This window comes from Megascapheus bottae, chromosome 8, assembly GCF_031878675.1.
Source record: "Megascapheus bottae isolate mThoBot1 chromosome 8, mThoBot2.hap1, whole genome shotgun sequence".
NCBI lineage: Eukaryota > Metazoa > Chordata > Mammalia > Rodentia > Geomyidae > Megascapheus > Megascapheus bottae.
In genome coordinates, this window is record NC_143516.1 from 36854625 (window position 1) to 36873576 (window position 18952).

Below are 18952 nucleotides of genomic sequence, written 5' to 3' on the forward strand. Positions count from 1 at the left end.
CTTTTATATAAACAATAGGGCCTTTGATGGCAATTGGATCTTTTATCAGTGAGCATTGACTGAGATTTTACATAAGCAAATCCTTTTTCTGGATTCTTGGAAGAGTAGGATTGGTATTCATATAGTTTTGCCTGATCCAGCTATTCTATAGGTACAGCATTGAATAATACTTCTGTACTCTCATAAGTAGCCCATGCCCAGGCACCTATACTGGGGAATGTCCCACCATTTCAATTATTTTCCTGCCACATCTGGAATAAGTAGGTTAATAATGACCCAGAAGGAATTACATGTCCATTCTGAATAGCCAGCACCTGTGCTATTCTACTCAAATGTTTTGAGTCTCATTCATGCTTTTAAGTAGAAATCAATAACTCTCCTCATTTCTGATCCTTTCATTCCTTTGAACACAGAGAAAGGAATATGCAGAGATCCCATGCCCCGATCCCAGATGCAGAACGGTTACAAACACAGCTAGTCTTTCCACACAGCTAGCCTTAATGTTGCAAGTGATGTTTCCTGCTTTGCATATCTTTCTAATGGAATGAAAGCCAAGAGGATAAGAATTTTGGTCTGATTTGTAACTGCAGTATTCACTCTCAGAATAGTGCTCAAAAGAAAAACACAGAAAGTGATCAATCTATCGGCACAAGTCTTGAATGAATACCTGAGTTCCCTGATCTCAACAGGGTATCTACAGCTCCTCATTTTCCTCAGAACTGACATTTTTCTTAATTATTAAATCTCTTTACACAAAAAGACACAGAGGGAATCTGATCCATCATACATGGCACTGCTCAAGGCTCTAACACCCACAGAGAGATGTTCACAGCCTGCCTCTGGGACCTGAGACACAGTCTAGTTTCTTCAAGAGACTGTGATTTTCATTTCCAGAAAATTAGCTTCACACATGACATCATTTGAACTTATTGAGCAGAAGCCACTCTAGAATCTTAGCCAGCACAGTTGAACAAAGGCAGGGAAGGAGTTCTCTGAAGTCACAGCTCTGTCACCACTGCATCATGTATGGCTTCTTATGTCTAAGTGCTCTAGGGTCATGGAATGGGGTCATGGACTAGGAACAAGCACTGGCATGAGGCTTTTGAGGATCAAAGTTAGCAAGTTCATGTTCAGTGGTCTTTTAAGAAAGGTGGTTTGTAGAGTGGGAGGGAATCTAGCTTTCACCAACCCAGGCAGCCTTTGTCTGCCATCCATTGCCCATAGACCTGCAAGATCTCAGGGAGTGGAATGGGGAGATGGGATGGTAAAAGTGGGCAGACTGAATGGTTAAAGAGTCTCTAAAGGAGGGCTGGGAGTTTGGCCTAGTGGTAGAGTGATTGCTTAGCATGCACAAAGACCCAGGTTCAATTCCTCGGCACCACATACGTGGAAAAAATGTTGGAAGTGGTACTGTGGCTCAACTGGTAGAGCTCTAGCCTTGAGAAAAGTCCAAGGACAGTGCACAGGCCCTGAGTTCAAGCCCCACGACTGGCAAAAAAAAAAGTCTCTGAAGGAAAACTTGGAGTGTGTAACATTTGATAATCAGCTTAATTCTCTGTTGATAAAAACCACAGGGGAAAGCATCACCCTGTGAATGCATGTCTCACATGGAAAAATCCAGTCTTTCCTTTTAATTTTAGTTGGGGGACCATTATGGCTTTTAACACACATACTCAAGAGGCACTTATCCAGAACCTTCGTTCTAAGACATTTTATCCATCTCAATTCTCTTGCTTCATCATCTGGCTAAGACAACAGAGGAAATGGTTTCACGTACACCCTCAGCAACAAGTGAGAGCAGTACGAGTCCTGCTTCACTGGGCAAAAGACAAATGGGAATAGACTAGAAATGTACAAGGTAGAGTCATCAGAGGTAGTATCAGTAATCTGATGTCGATGCAGGTTTAGATTCAGTGAAAGAGAATCTCTAGGCAATGGCATGTAGCCCAACAACTGTGTCTCCAGCCTTGGGAGTTCCTTATCTCTCCACCTTTGGCCTCTATAGGTAGGCAAGCTAGCAGTTTATTTGGGCCATCTTTCTTTCCTTGAACTTCAGCCCACATCCATCCTTCTTCCTCAGTTGGAGTCATTCAGCTCTAATCACACGTAGATGGCAGAGACACAACCCACCATGCCTCACAATGACACTTGTTTGTAACCCCTTTCATCCTTGCATTGCCACGCAGTTGGCTAACTTTAATTAATAGCCCCTCACAAAGCAGTAAGTATCATTAGCCCTGTGTTAAGGTTTAAGAAACTGAGTCACCCACAGGCCACAGGCTGAGTCAGTATGAGAGGGAGAGTCTGAACTCCTGACTATCAAATGCTTGGACCAGTGACCTGTCCTCATAGCCTTATTGAAGCTGTTCTTCCAGCCCTGAGCATTTATTTCATCTGTGGGCTCATTCTCACCTAAACACTAACCAGGCTGTTTCAACCTAACAGAAGGAAAATGGAATGGGTGAATACACAAGAATGTGTGTAGATCAGAGATATCATCAAGAAGTCTGGCCCCCAGACATACACTAGGACATGGACCTTGGTCTAAAATTCATGGAGGTGTTCTCTTTTCAAGGTATTTTGTAGTGAAAATAGGTATACACACATGAGTATACATGGTAACACTAAAAAAAAATAGCATCTAACTTGCACTGTACTTAAAACTGACATGTTGAGTTGAAACCCCTTCGTGCAACTACTTAAGGATAATTTTTTTTTTGCCAGTCCTGGGGCTCGAACTTGGGGCCTGAGCACTGTCTTTGGGCTTTCTCAAGGCTAGCGCTCTACCATTTGAGCCACCACACTATTTCCAGCTTTTTCTATGTCTGTGGTATGGAGGAATCGAACTCAGGTCTTCGTGTACGCTAGGCAAGCACTCTACCACTAGGCCAATCTCCTGGCCCTACTAAGGATAATTTTAAAAAGAATAAATAATAGCTAGATATGTTAAGGCAAACACAAAAGAAGAGTATTTAACACACATTTAGAGAGGGAAAGAAATGGGTCAGGGATTGATCTGAAGAAAGCGATAATGGAATTGATCGTAATTAAGGATTCACTAATCAAAATAAATGCAAGAATTTGAAGTGGTCCTGTAGGCAGAGGAAGCAGCAAGAACAAAAGCAGAAAGGAAGAAGATAGTATATCACATTCAGGGAAACTTAAATAATTTAGTACTGCTCAGGCTTGAATGAAGGATTGGCAATCAGTGTATTGGGCAAGGATTAGTCAAGGCAGATGCACCTTCCATTCAACTAGTATTCCATTCAACTGTGCTAAGACAAGCTGACCTCATATGTGCTGCTTTTCATACCAATCTACCACTGACCTGAATATGGCTTATCTCTCCTCCTCTCTTCTACTTCAGTGCTTCTGTGGGCATTGACAGAAGCTGGCAGACCCTGAAGACAAATATCTAACAACCTCAGGATTTTATCCTTCCTGGCCTTAAGATTGTGTTGGGACACTCTCAGAAAGGAGTGATACAATGCTGACTAAGAATAAATACTAGAGAAAAATGTTTCTCTTTTGCTCTTCCTTTCTTTTTTTAACTTCTCATCATATATTAAGATCAACAATCACAAAATAAACCTCTTGTTTCCATTTCCTAGAGTTCATTTCTCTTAGCCTTATCCTATGTAGCCACATGTCCAAAGCATTTGTTTCTCTTCCTTTCTTGGCTTCTTTGTTTCTTTTTGTTTTACATTCTCTTGTCTCTAAGTTGCTCCTAAGTTCTAGGAGAGGGGGACTCAAATAATCGAGTAGTCCTAGCTATTCAGGAGGCTGAGATCTGAGGATCATGATTCAAAGCCAGCCTGAGCAGAAAAGTCTCAGTAAGACTCTTATCTCCAATAAACTACTCAGAAAAAGCTGGAAGTGACACTATGGCTAAAGGGGTAGAGCACTAGCCTTAAGCAAGGAGGCTCAGAGACAGCATCCTGAGTTTAAGCTTCAGGACTGGCAAAAAAAAAGAAAACAAAAAAAGCCAAAAGTACATCTGTGGCTTAGTAGGAGAGCACTAGCTGTGAATAAAAAAGCTCAGGGACAGCACCTAGGCCCTAAGTTCAAGCCTTAGGATTATTACAAAACAAATACATTGTAAATGTAGGAAAATTTATTGTTGTCACATATTACATGGTAGTTCTGCTGAATACAAAGTGTGCCACATTCTTACATCTAATTTTGCTTTAGAGCTCTAACTTGTGTTCGGTTTTATTAATCAAATTCCATGAATCTTTTATTTTGCTATTTTAAAATCATGTAAAGCAGGATGAATTTATTTCCAGGGCATCATTACAAACTTGTGCATAAAAACACAAATCTAAACCAGAGAACTCCTTAGTCCACCGTAACCTAGAATCTTGATTTTGGTCCAAGGCCCTTTCAACTATCTTAATCAATTAATAAACATTTTGAACACCTAGTATAGATCATAAAAGACACATAATGTATTGGAGAAGGCCAGTATACAAATGGATAAAACAAGCTATTGGATGACTCACAAAGTGCTACCACAGAAATGTGGACAAGCCTGTGAGAGTCAGAGAAGAACTAGCTTGGTTGGTAGGTTTAGGAAAGCCTTTAATAGAAGTGATGGCTTTTCAGCTGCCTCTGGGAGGCTGGTTAAGTATTCCATAGAGAATGTAGAAAAGACTTCAGACAGAAGAAGGCATGTGGTTATGAAAGAGTCTGGTGTTTAGAATGACTGCGGTGAAGGGTTTGATGATCAGAGACACAAGAGGTGAGCTGTAGGTAAAAGACAGAATTACAATGGGATGATCCTTAAAATTTCATGGTCAAGCCCGGTGAGGTAGCTCATGCCTGTAATCCTAGCTACTCAGGAAGCCAAGATCTGATGATTGTGGTTCAAAGCCAGCCTGGGCACTAAAGAACGTGAGACTCTTATCTCCAATTAATCACTAGAAAATGGGAAGTGGGGATATGGCTCAGGTGTAGGTTGGTAATCTTGAGCTGAAGAGCTCAGGGACAGTACCCAGGCCCAGAGTTCAAGACCCATAACCCATAAAAAATTAAATAACTCTATAGTCACATTTGCTTCTTAGAAAGGTATTTCTGGTAACAATATGTCTTAGCTTCTATGGGCTGCTATGACAGCATGAAAACTGGGTAGATTATAAACAGCAAAAGTGTATTTCTCAATTCTGGAGGGTGGTTTAGTTCAGTATTCAGGTAATGGAAGATTTAGTGTCTGGCAAAGATCCACTTTCTACTTCCCAGAACATTGCCTTTAGTTTCACATAGTGGGAGGGAGAAGGCAGATCTTTGGAACCACTTTTATAGGCCCTAATCCCATTCATGGCAGTTCCACCCCTATGAACTAATCACATTTCAGTATGCCTTCCTAATACCACCACAATTAGTGACTATGTTTTCAACAGATGAATTCTGAAGGCACACCACACATTCAGAACATACACAGTTTAAATAATGGATTGAAGTAGAGTGCACATTAGAGTGGGTTTCAGAAAATGGAACAGTTAAAATCTCCCAGATAGCCAATGGTGATGGCTAAGAATAGTACAGTGGAGCTGTTGGAGGGACAGAGTCCTCTGGTATCGTAACTGACTGGCTATGAAGGTGAAAGAGGGAAAAAGAGCTGAAAAATGACTCTCATGTTAGAAACTGAGGAGAGTGTGAAAGCATGCGCTCAGATCAAGAATAATCCAAGTAGAAAAGGTTAGTGATAAAAGGGTTTCATTTGGGATGTAATGAATCTGACAGGAGTGAAGACTCCTGGTATGGTCTAGATATGGTTTGAATTTGGTCTCCATTGGTTCAGGTGTTAGAAGCTTCAGTGTGGCAATGAGAGGTGGTAGGATTTTAGGAGGTGGAGCCTAATGAGAAATCCTTAGTTCATTAGAAGAACCACAACGTGTCAACCTTTTTTCCACACAAAAGTGTGATCTCTGTCTGATACACACATTTTCCCCACCTGACACATTGCCCTCATTTTTGAACATTCGGCTTCCAAAACTGTCAACTGAATGTCTTTTCTTATATAAAGTTAGCCTGTCTTGTGTATTTTATTATAGTAACCGAAAAGGAACGAAATATACCTTCTCATCAGAAAACTTTAGTCAACTGTTGAAAACATAGGTATAATCAGGAGAAAGTGGAAAAAGAGACCCAGAGATTATTATATGTTGAATCAGAGGAAATTACCAATATTTGATCACATTTGACCAACAAAAATGACAATTCATCTTCAATCATATTTCACTAGGAAAATATACCCAGTGAGGAAAAAAAAGAATACTTGAAGGTAGAAGATAAGGACAACTAACTTCTAAGGCAGGGCTGAGAAGGATAATCTATGAAGGAAACAAACAAATTGTAGGAAATAGAACTACAGGGGAAACTCAAGACAGAATGAGATTAGAGTAGAGTTCAAGGACTGGGAGTGGGAGTTCAAGATTGGTGGATGCTGTAGAGGACACAAGTAGAAGAGGATACAGTAGAATAATTAGGGATGACTGTTACCTCAGCAGGAATTTTAGCTGACCCTAAGCTCAAAAAGAGAAGGCTGTTGACAAGGCTTTATTTATTTGTATACTTTGTTTCACTAGATTCAAGGAAATGTGTACATAGTTTTCATAAAAGGAAGAAGCCAGATAAGAAAGTCACTTGGAATAGAAAAGGGGTGATTGAGTAGTCTAGGTCTAAGAAGAGGAGAGACAGAGGCAAGCTCAAAGGAAGAAAGCTTTTCCTCCTGACAGAAAGAACAAAGTGGGCTAATGAAGGCAAGTTTGTATCCTTAAGCATTGTGTACATTTCCATTGCACACTTAGCCCACCTTTATTAGTGTGCTTTCCTTGTCATGAGACAAAATCCTTCTCAAGGACAAAGATGCAAGAGATTTTCATTGTCAGAATTTCTTTCCAGAAGTTGGTTTTGATGCTTTTTTTTAAAAAAAAAAGGTATTTTTATTATCTTTACGTAGTTGTACAGAAGAGTTGCCATTAAACAAGAAAGTTTATGAATACAGTGCATCTTGATCAATATTGCCCCTTCCAGTCTTTTACGTTGTCTTGAGCCCATGTTCATAAACAGGCTACAACCCTCTACCTAATGCCGGACCTTGTATGAACATCCATCACTCAGCGTCAGCCAAGGTGTTTAGTGAGAACTGAGGGATGGTTTCTGGCTGCCAGACTTTGAGGAGATGTTTGAACATTTCATCTTGAACTAATGGTCTCCAAATCTACCACTGAGAGGAGCTGAGGCAAAGGGTTTCCCTTTTACTCAAGTTTCTATCATGACCAAGGGGAAAGAAAATCATCTAGGAATGGTGGCATTGAGTTAATGCCCCATCAAAACATATATGCCATCTTCCAATCCCTAACTGAACTCGTATGGTGTGGATAAGAGTCCCACATATGTTTAAGTGTGGGAAGTAATGGAACTATTAGGAAGTAGGGTTTAGTGGAAAAGCTGGGTCACTGGGAATATGCCCTTGGAGGGGATATTAGGAACCCTGCACCTTCTCTGCCTTTCATTTTGTTTCCCAGTTGCCATAAGGCAACAACCTTTCCCTGTCATGTACTCTCAATCATAATATTTTGGGCCACAGGCCCAAAGCCAATGTGGAGGCAAAAAATTATTTTCTTTTTTTTTTAAGTTGATTTATCTCAGGTATTAGTTACAACAACTGAAATCTTACTAATGTATAAATTCTGTTCTTATCATTCTAAGAATCAAGTCATAGGATTATTGTACATATATTTTCCTGCCTGCATCTTCCAATCAGAATCAGAATAGTAGAGAAATGGGATTAATACCATACATTTTACTGGTTAGAGGCATGGCTCAAGTGGCAACTCACCAGCTGAGCAAGCAAGATAAGACAGCAAGAGTAAAGCCGAGAGACAGCAAAGGGTGGGTGGGGGGAAACATACTTTTTATCTTTCATGGAATTTAATATAAAGCTCCCATAGTCCAACTCTGTCACAAATAATCCTACAAGCTATTAGTTAAGGGGCCTGTTGCCATTTCAGCTACATATAGACTGAGAATGTAGGAAATCTGAGCTCTTCATCACAGGAGGAACCTAATGAAAGATTAGGGAGATTCCATGCTAACTTCCCCATAGACAAGACATGTAACATGTTTCATGTTATCATAATTGTCTGCCTATACCTCTGTGTTTGATATGAGGACTCGGTCACAAGAGATAATCAATGGTCACTCACACTAGTCAGTGATTAAATTAGTGGGGTGGTGTTGCCAAGTACAACTTATTATTATTTTTCCAGATAAAGATCCAACTTGTCATAGTGTTTGCATGTATATATAAAAGAGAAACTAAGGTCAATATTTTAGAAAGTCATATCATGACTATGTCCTCTTCTGAGATAGTACCAAACGGAGAAGAAAAAAGACCACAGATCATCATGTGTGGGTAAGCACAGAGGCATAAATACATACATTCATGGCCTGGCAACAGTGGTTTCCACCTATAATGCTAATTCCTTGGAAGACTGAGATGCAGAGGATTATGGTAGAAGCCAGCCCAGGCAAAAAAGAAAAAGAAAAAAAAGTTAGAGATTCCATCTTCAATTAACCAGCAAAACACTGGGTTAGAAGCATGGCTCATGTGATGGCTTGCCAGCATGGAGCAAAAAAAAGCTGAGTGAGGAGAGGCTTAGTGAAAAACCTGATACTAGCATGCACACACATACACACACACACACACACACACACACACACACACACACACACACACACAGAGTGAGAGCTTCAGGCAGAAATGGGACTATAGTTTTAAGGTGATCCGAAAGGTCACCTTTTGAATCCTGAAAAGTTATGAGAAAATGGATACACTTTATACTTGTACTTTATAGTGCAATGAGAGTTTATACTTGTCTTTTGGGATAAAACAGTAGTAAAAATCTATACTAGCTCAAGAAATTTTGACTCCAGCTTCTGTCTTTTATTTCATTGAGATTTTCTCTTTTTTTCCCCTATAATCCTCCACATGTTTCTTATACTAAGTGGTTTTGTTACTATGGAAACCACAGGGTCTGCATAAATTTGATGTCAATTTATTAAGTGATTTGAAATTTGTCCCATGGTTTGATAAGAAGAAAACACACAGAGAAACGGCCATATCCCAATATTGTGATGTGTTTCCATAAACACATTTCTGGGGATACACCTTTTTAAAAATATGAGCAGATAAATGTGATTAATGAAGAAACATCTCACAGATGCTGCTCTGCATAAAACAAAGCTTGGTTAAGAAAGCTCAGGTTTATAAAGCTAGAGCAATGATGAGTCCTAGAATGGAGAAAATATCCCCCATGTGAAAACCTTGCTTTTTTCTTCCCGCACTTAAATCTCAACTTTCTACAAAAGAGCTTTCCTAGAAATATTGTAGACCAGCACAAACATTCAAAAAGCTTAGATGACTTTCTGCCTGGGAGTGAAAGATCAAGATTTCTTTTGGGGGTCTTTTCTAGACTTTGGATCCCTGAATCTCCCACTGCAGATCCTGCTCTCATTTCCAAGGCCAAGTTCTGCCTTTAAGCTAACCCAAATGTTCTGATGTCATCATCTGGCCTTGGGCCTGTATATGATTCAATGGCAGTGGAATCTGCTCTAATACTCTGAAATCCCTTACTACACTGATAACTGAGAGGGAGGAAGCATAGGCTTGAGAGCCCACAATTAAATATCTGCCTAGGCTGTTTATTTGAGGAAAAGCCCAAATCTGTGAGAGCCATTAGATAAAGAAAAGAGAAAATGGCAGAATGAGTGCAATGACGGTCCAGCCACTCTCTGCTCCATGGCCTCTTGCTCTCATCTTGAGCTTCCATTTCTTCTGCCAAGTCATTCCTACATGTATCATTAAAACAACACTCTGGAAAATGTTCCTGTTGGGTAAAAAGAAAGTATAATTATATCCTTCAGAGTTGTTGAGGTTTTCTCCTAGTTTCAAAACAATGAATGTCCTGTGCAAAGATAATGCCACTGGTGAATAAGTTGAGATTCTTTCCCTTGAATGTAGAGACTGTGGTTTGGAAGAGAAATCAGAGAGTGGCTTGTAAATAATTTCATCCCTCGAACATCCTAATGACATTGTTTTGTGGTACCTCTAGGACAATCTAGAATAATTATAAGGACAGCATCTTCAAAACTAAATAATACATTCTTCCTCCTCCTCCTCCTCCTCCTCGTCCTCCTCGTCCTCCTTCTCCTCCTCTCTTCTTCTTCTTCTTCTTCTTCTTCTTCTTCTTCTTCTTCTTCTTCTTCTTCTTCTTCTTCCTCTCTCTCTCTCTCTCTCTCTCTCTCTCTCTCTCTCTCTCTCTCTCTCTCTCTCTCTGACTCATTCTTTCTCTGGAAGCAGAGTCAGAGTGAAGAAGTCTGCAGTAACATATGGTTTTCAAAGCAGAAGTTCTTTTCTGCAATTATTATCTAATCATTCTTCAAAGTCTAGAAGAAAGTCACAGACAAGAGTGGTTGGGGCAAAAGAGAATAGCATTTAGTATTTCAAAAATGCTAGTCCTTCTAACATTTTCATTTACAAACCATTACCATCTGACTGCACATGTAAGGAAGCAAAAATGCAAAGAGTCCTAGACTCTTGGAGCTTAGTTTTTGTTGAGACTGTCTTCCAAGAGCCCAGACTTATTTTATTCCTGCTCTCTTGGGCTTCTTCTTTGAAGAAGTCTGAATTACTTCTAGCATGTCCTATAAACGTGATTTTTTTTATGTCAGTACTGAACTCTGGCTTTATGTAGAATGTCCTAAATAGAACTTACCTTCACATAAAAACATCATATTATTGCTTTTGTAGGACCCGGGTCAGGTATGTTGCAGTTGTTGCTTTGTGCTGATTCTGGAGCTTGAACTCAGGGCCTTGAACTTTTCCTCAATTTTGTTGCTCATGTTGGTGCTCTACCACTTGAACCACACTTCCAGTTCCAGACTTTGGCTGGTTAAATAGAGATAAGAGTCTTATAGACTTGTATCCATGAGCTGGCTTCAAATCTAGGTCCTCAGAAATCAGTCCCCTGAGTAGCAAGGATTGTAGAGATGAACCATTGGTACTTGGTCAAGTTCCTTAGACTACCTAGATGCTTGTCTGTCACTTGGAAATGGAATTCATCAATGGCTGTCAGAAAAAATCACATCCCACAGGAGAAAGCAAAACATTTGGGAGCTCACATACCCTCTGGCCACAGACATGTAGATATTCATTTTACTTTGGCAATGGTTTGGGAAATGTGACTTTTCTTCCAGAAAATTTGTTCTTTGGTTGTAAATTCCCAACCAAGGCAAATGAGTCATTTTTTCCTCACGCAATTTTGTTTTTTGCTTCTTAGTCAGCTAGGAAAATTTGGAAAATCCAATTATTATGAGTCTATATGTATCTATGTGAACATTCATGAACACGTGTGTGTTCATGTATGTGTAAAAGATAGAAACATGGAGAGAGACAGACAAACAAGCAGATGGAGAGATTGTGAGCAAGGAACCAGGAAAGAAAGATACATCTATCCTGAGCCAATTTCTACCACGTAATTCATAGTTTTAGCCTTTAGCCTAGAGGAAAATTGCCATCTTTTTGACAGAAATGTTTGTTGGATGTCTTTTTTTTTAAGGAAAAAAAAAAAAGCTGTCCCAAAAGGAGCACACCCTGTCCAGATCTTAGGTCCTTGAAGACTGTGTACATTCCTCTTCTTTGTGTTTGTAAAGACACACCTATCAAGACTTTTCCAGTTTACCACTGCTGATATCTGAAATGAAGAGAATTCTGGACTGATGCAGAAAACTCAAAGATGTTGTACATTTTGCTGAAAGGTTAAGATGATCTTGCACCTTCATAAGGAGAAACTGAGGCTGAACCCTGACAATGATCTTTTGTCTCTTTTGGCTTGTGCTGACTCTATGCTTTCATAATTCAGAAGCTGGGCAAGGTTGTGTGTAAATGCTCACATGGTCAACCTCAGACTGCAGACCTGGAGGGAGATCTCTAGAGTAGGACCATATTTGTAGGTTAGTTGAGCATTTTCACTGTGTCCTAAGAGTAGAGGATGAGTTTATTTGGAAACCTTTTGATAGGTAATTTTAGATATTCCCTTTACCTTCAGGATCTTGATTTCACAAAACAGCCAGCACATAGGTATGTGCAATTTGCATTTTAACAGATTACTCTATCAGCTATGATGGGATCAAAGAACTACCAACTGTGCTTTATTTAGTCCATTCTCATCCCAGAAGGTGGGCACCAGAACCACACCTTAGTCTCCATGTCTGCATTTTTCTCTGTAACAAATTTCTCATTAATGTGTTACTATTTTTGCATGATTATGTGCATCCTTTCTTTCCTCAAAACTAAACCCATTAAACAAAAATAGAAATACTATGTTCTACAACAATATTATGCTTTTCTTATTATTCATTCCTTGAGAATGTACTTAATGAGCATTGACTTGCTTCAAACTTTAAAAAGCCATGGAAATACACTGTTCAGAAACGGAACCTGTCCTCACAGAATACATTTGCATTTCTTGTCAAGCAAAAAGTTGACTAGAAGATAGATTGTCCTTATATCCAATGATTACAAACAGAACAAGATCTTAATTATTGAGAAAGACAATTACCTTATTATCAACCTTATTATCAACACTAACCAAAGTGTCTATGGACAAACCAAAACCAATCCATGGACTAGGTGTTGTAGCTCGCACAGCTACATAGGAGGCCTGTTTAAGGCCAACCAGCCTGGGGAACAAGCCTAAGATTCTACATGGAAAAAAAACTAAAGTAAAAAAGGGCTGAGGGCATGATTCAAGTAGAGGATTTGTTTTTCAAGAGCAAGTACAGAATTGAATCACAGCACCACCAACAGAGAAAAAAAAAGTAATGATAATATAGTAATAGAGAAATTCATAGAAAATACTCTTGCTTCAACAATGTTCATCATAGCATTATTTATCATATCTAAGATATGGAACCAACCCAGATGCCCTGAGTAGATGAATAGATCAAGAAGATATGGTTCTTATACACAATGGAATTCTATGCTGCATCAGAAAGAATGGCATTGCCCAATTCATAAGGAAATGGAAAGACTTGAAAAAAATCATGGGCCCAGGAGTTTGGCCTAGTGGTAGAGTGCTTGCCTAGCATGCACGAAGGCCCCGGGCTCAATTCCTTGGTACCACATGTATAGAAACAAGCCTGAAGTGGTGCTGAGGCTCAGGTGGCAGAGCTCTAGCCTTGAGAAAGTCCAAGGACAGTGCTCAGGCCCTGAGCCCAAGACTGGCAAAAAAAAAATCATATTAGGTGAAGTAAGCCAGACACAAAGAAGCATAGGCTCTATGGTTTCCCTCATTTGTAATAATTAGTACACATCTAGGATTCTCCTAGCAGAGGATCACAATAGCTCAAAAGCCATGTACAGAATTGGTTGCAGTGGCTTACGCCTATAATCCTAGCTACTCAGGAGGCTGGGATTTGAGGATCAAGGTTCAAAGCCACCCAGGAACTAAGAACCTAAGACTCTTATCTCCAATTAACCACTAGAAAATGGAGAGTGGGACTGTGGCTCCAGGGATAGGGCAGTAGCCTTGAGCTGAAGAGCTCAGGAACAGCACCCAGGCCCAGAGTTCAAGCCCCATAACACACACACACACACACACACACACACACACACACACACACACACACACACAACTATGTACATATGGTTATATAGGATGAGACTAAACAAAATGAACTCTAGGATATGGAAATAAGAGATCTTTGTGATTGTTCTTAATGTATTATGTTATATCTTTTCTCTCTTTTTCCCCTTATGGTTAATTTCACATGGTTATTGTACCTGACTTTGTTACCTGTATACTGTATATACTCTTATTTGTTTATTTGAAATAGGGAAGGGAAGGGGGGGAGACAAGATAATTGGGAGGTGGGAAGGGTGGTAGTGGGAGACTGGGACAAAAACATGAGAAGTAAAGCCCCTACTACCTGACAAATGTAACTGTAACCCTTCTATACATTACCCTGACAATAAAATTAAAAAATGAAAACCTGAAAGAAAGAAAGAAAATACTGTTGCTTAAACATAGATACCTTTTTGTGTACTTGTGTGAAAGTAAGAGTAAGAGAGAGCACAGTCAGCAAACTATGATTCATAGATTCTTTTGGTCCTACTCTGTTTTAAATTTATAACCTACTATGTTCCTGGCACTGTGCTGAAAGCTACTGAATGATATGATGTTAGAAAAAAAAGCCAAGGACCAGATCATAGAGGGCCATATAAAGAGTGCTGACTTGGAACATTATCCAGGGTTAAATTATTCCAGCCATGATCTATAGTGTAATGTAGTGACTTTCAAACCAGCTGCATGATAGAATGACTATGAGAGCTTTTGAATCACCCAGGCCTGAGTGTTTGCCTCAAGGATTACAATATATTTGGTTTGGGATCAGGCCAGGGCATCATTAAATTTAAAATGATTCCTGAAACATTCTAAAACTCAGCTGGAGCTAAAAAAAAAATCATGGAGCTTGTGGTTACATTTACCTATTCATATATGTATACCAATAGCTCTGTGTAGCTACTTTTCTCTTAAAATAACTTTTGTTGTTTATTTTTGTTCTTATAAATCATGTTACATCTGTCCATCACAAAAATATGGTAAATACACACACACATGCATAAACATCACCCAAAATTTGATTCTCAGAAATGTCTGCTATCAATATTTGAGTGTATTTTCATTCTGGGAATATTCATACTCTCTTTTCCCCCCAAAGTTAAATCGAAAACTTTGCTCATCCACTGGAACTATCCAGTGTCAGAACTGACAGCTATTCTGACCACACCTGTAGATCATCTCGCCGCTCTTCACGTGAAAAAAAATGGGGTAGTTTTGTTCAGCCAAATGTGTTTGCTTGAATGTTTATTTTTAGTTAAAAAAACCTTCATTTTTTGCCTAACGTTCAGTCACATCTCTTTGCCCTTCATAATAACAGAGTATCCATACTCCAGGACTTGCCTTGAACTCTATCATCTTACAGTTTTAAAAAGCCTGGTTGTCAGAGATACTATGTGTCTATAGAACACTGCCTGAAGGATGTCAATAATATATTTCCATGCATATTGTATTTGAAAGTCTATCCTTACAGTATGCCAGAACTTGGAGGGTTATATGTATAAATCACACTATTTAAGCTTCTTGTAAAGGTGCTTTTGAATAATTGATTTGTATAGGCCATATGTTGGCAGCCTATATAGAAAAGTATCATAAGAAACAATTGCTGAAGTTTATCATATTAAAATAGACGGATTATCTTGCTACACATCATTTATTTTATATCTTAGTTACCTATTTTAAGAATGTATTAACGTTGCTTTTTACATCATATTTTAAATGACAGCTTTAACAAACCTTAGTTACCTTTTTTTTATGAGAATTCATAAGTATGCTCAGGAAAAGAACCACAGTTTTATTTATCTCCTTAATCTCCGGGACCTCACTACACATAGATGTTTCTATTTTTCCTTCAGCAGCTAGGAAACTCAAGCCTCAACTTGTCTAATCATGGTATTCATTTATTCATTTTTTTCTAACCCTTGCTTTATGGTGTCTCTACCCTCATTCTACCTTCAGTAACTAATAGTTTTTAAATTTATTTTTATTGCAAAGGTGATGCACAGAGAAATTTCAGTTACATAGGTCAGGTAATAAGTACATTTCTTTTTTGAACAGTGTGACCTCTTCCTTGTTTTCTCCCAGTATTTTTCCTCCCCATCATGTACCTATAAGTTATATGGTTCATTTGCAACATAGTGTCTAGTGAGTATCACTGCTGTATTTGATCACTCTTTGTCCCACTATTTCTGTGCTTCCTTTTACCCTCCCCCAAACAGACAAATTTACATATAAGGCAAAAGGTACCAAAATAAAAAACAGGGACAAAAGGGGGAAAACAAAACATAAAAAGTAAAACACATATTTTTCCATTTCTTGGAGTTGACTGTGATAAACAGCATTTTATAGGATCATATGTCATAGATATTGAACCCTTGTGATCTGCTCCAATTAAACACCAAAAAGCTGGAAGTGGTGCTTTGGCTCTAGTGGTAGCCTTGAGTAAAAAAGCTAACTGATAGTGCTAGATTCCCAGAAATATAGAGGGGTAGAATAACTACCTGGGTAAGTCAGCTTTCTATCTCTGGGACAAAATACCTTAAAAAATCAACATTTAAGGAGAAGAGATTATTTGGGCTCATGGTTTCAGAGCTTCCGGCAGTCAATGGTCACCTGACTCCCTTGCATTGAGCCCATGATGAGGCAGAACATGAAGGGGGAGGGTATGTGGAAGAGCAAAGTGGTTCACTTCACAGTAGACAACAGACAGAGAAGCCAGGCATTCATGCCTGTAATCCTAGCTATGCCATGAATTGAGATCTGAGGAGCAAGGTTCAAAGCTGGCATAGGCAAGAAAGAGATCTTATCTCCAATTAACAATTAATCACCAAAAAGCTAGAAGTGGAGCAATGTTTCTAGTGGTAGAGCACTAGCCTTGAGTTAACTGACAGTGCCAGGATCCTGAGTTTAAGTGATGGGGGAGGGGGGAAGGGAGAGAGAGAGAGAGAGAGAGAGAGAGAGAGAGAGAGAGAGAGAGAGAGAGAGAGAGAGAGAGAGAGAGAGAGAGGGAGGGAGGGAGGGAGGGAGGGAGGGAGGGAGGGAGGGAGGGAGGGAGGGAGGGGAGGGAGGGAGGGAGGGAGGGAGGGAGGGAAGGAGAGAGAGGGGGGGAGGGAGGGAGGGAGAGAGAGAGAGAGGCCAGAGTGTGCCTAAGGATAAGGCTCTAAAGACCCACTTTCTTCAACTAGGTCCTACTGGAGGACATTTCATATCCAAAGCATACACTTACTCACATTGTGGACTTGAAGCTACTTTTCAACCCAGGTCTGTTTTCTATAGATTACCGTCTGTAGTTCAAGGTGAATCTGGTCCATATTATATGGACCATTAAAACATTTTAGATAAAGAAAAACTCCAGAGAGACATTTCCTTATATTAACGCTTTACCCTACCATTATGTGTCTGTGTCTGTGTGATCCAGGACAACTTTCCCCTTCATCCATCTATTTCTAGCTCCCAGAAAAATACAACTGCATTGAAAATGAGAGGAAGTATGGAGAAAGCATACAGACTGGCTGGCAGGAAGAGTGAGCAGGAAAGCCAAAAGGACAAAGGGAAGGCTGACAAGACAGAAGGAAAAGAGTGAGTGATGGGCGAGCAGACGGAAAGAGGCTCTTGCAAAGAGCTGAAAAACTTGACTGAAGGCCAGGGAGAAACAAAGACAAACTTGGCAAAAAGCCTAGCATGAGAACTGGTAAACTAGAACTAAAATAACAAGAAGATGCTCAGAAGAAAAAGGACAAAGTTCAAAGTTTTTAAGACAGAAAGAAAGAAAGAAGGTGTTTTTCCCAAAGCCTGGCCCCCACACCTCTGAATGCCCATCCCTGGGCAGAGGAGGACCAAAACTAAGAGAAGAAAGCAAGCCTAGGTCCTCAATATTCAAAACCAAATCCAACTGTCACATTTTAAACACTGGAGATTTAACCAGTTTTTTCCATTTTTAGCAAGGAGGTTTTTTTTTCATATCTCCAATTATGTAGTTGTTCTACAGAATCTTAATTTCCCAATAGCTCTTAGATCCTAGTAAAATTCAATACAGTAGTCTGAAAACTCTCCACATCTTAAGGGAGAAGTGGAGGTGCCAGGGAACTGCCGAACTGAGCAAAACAGGATTCCATGCACCAGTTCTGGGCACCTTGCTCAGCCATTCCATCAATAGTAAAATGGAAGGGAATTTATTATTTTCCTTTGGCTAAGGGACATATCTCTGCATCAACTGGCTCTCTTTTTAATTATCCAATAACTACTCAGTTGTAGAGTCAAAAGATCCCATTCAGGAAAGCACCCAAATGCTCAGCATTCATGAATGAATGACAATAATGGCTATTCTTTCTTCTACTCATAAATATTTTCTTTTGAAAAATGCCAAACCTATGGGAAAGTTGCGGATAGAGTATAATGTATATCTGTATATTTAGCTTGCCCATTGTTAATATTTTGCCAACATTTTCCCTTCTGTGCATGTACTACAAATAACAAAAGACATGTATACACTTGTTCTTTGCAAAATCTTTGAGTCTTCAAAGTTACCTGAGACATTATAATCCTTCAGTCTATCACCTTCACAATTATTTCCTAAAAGCCAAGACATACTCTCACAATCATAGTGCACACTCAGAAAATTTCATCACACACAAAAATTTTTCACAGTTGCTATACATATAGCATCTAATACATGATCTATATTCAGATCTCTTCATTAATCTCAATAAAGTCCATTGCATCTGAGCCCTGCCCCCACAATCTAAGATCTTAACAAGAAGGATTCATGGCACTTGACTGTCATCTTTAGATCGCTTTAACCTAGAAATCTCAACTTTTTGAGGTCTGTTATAAAGGGGTTTCTATTTAGATAGCATTTGCTTCCCAGCTACTCAGCTGCCTGGGGCCACTGCCAGTTCCAGACCTAATGTAAATTTGGAATTGAAGTCTCATTTCCTTTTCTTTTCTCTCCCCCCTCTACCCCCCAGTGCTGGGGTTGGGATCCAGAGCCTTGCACATCCCACATAATCACGCTGTTACTGAGTGACATCTTCAGCCCTAAGCTTGAAAATTTTGAGCCACTCAGATGATATGAAATCTTTCCTTAAAAGGATATACAGAGGACCGGGAGTTTGGCCTAGTGGTTAAAGTGCTTGCCTAGCATGCATGAAGACCCGGGTTCGATTCCTCGGTACCACATACATAGAAAAAAGCCGGAAGTGGTGCTGAGGCTCAAGTGGTAGAGCTCTAGCCTTGAGAAAGTCCAAGGACAGTGCTCAGGCCCTGAG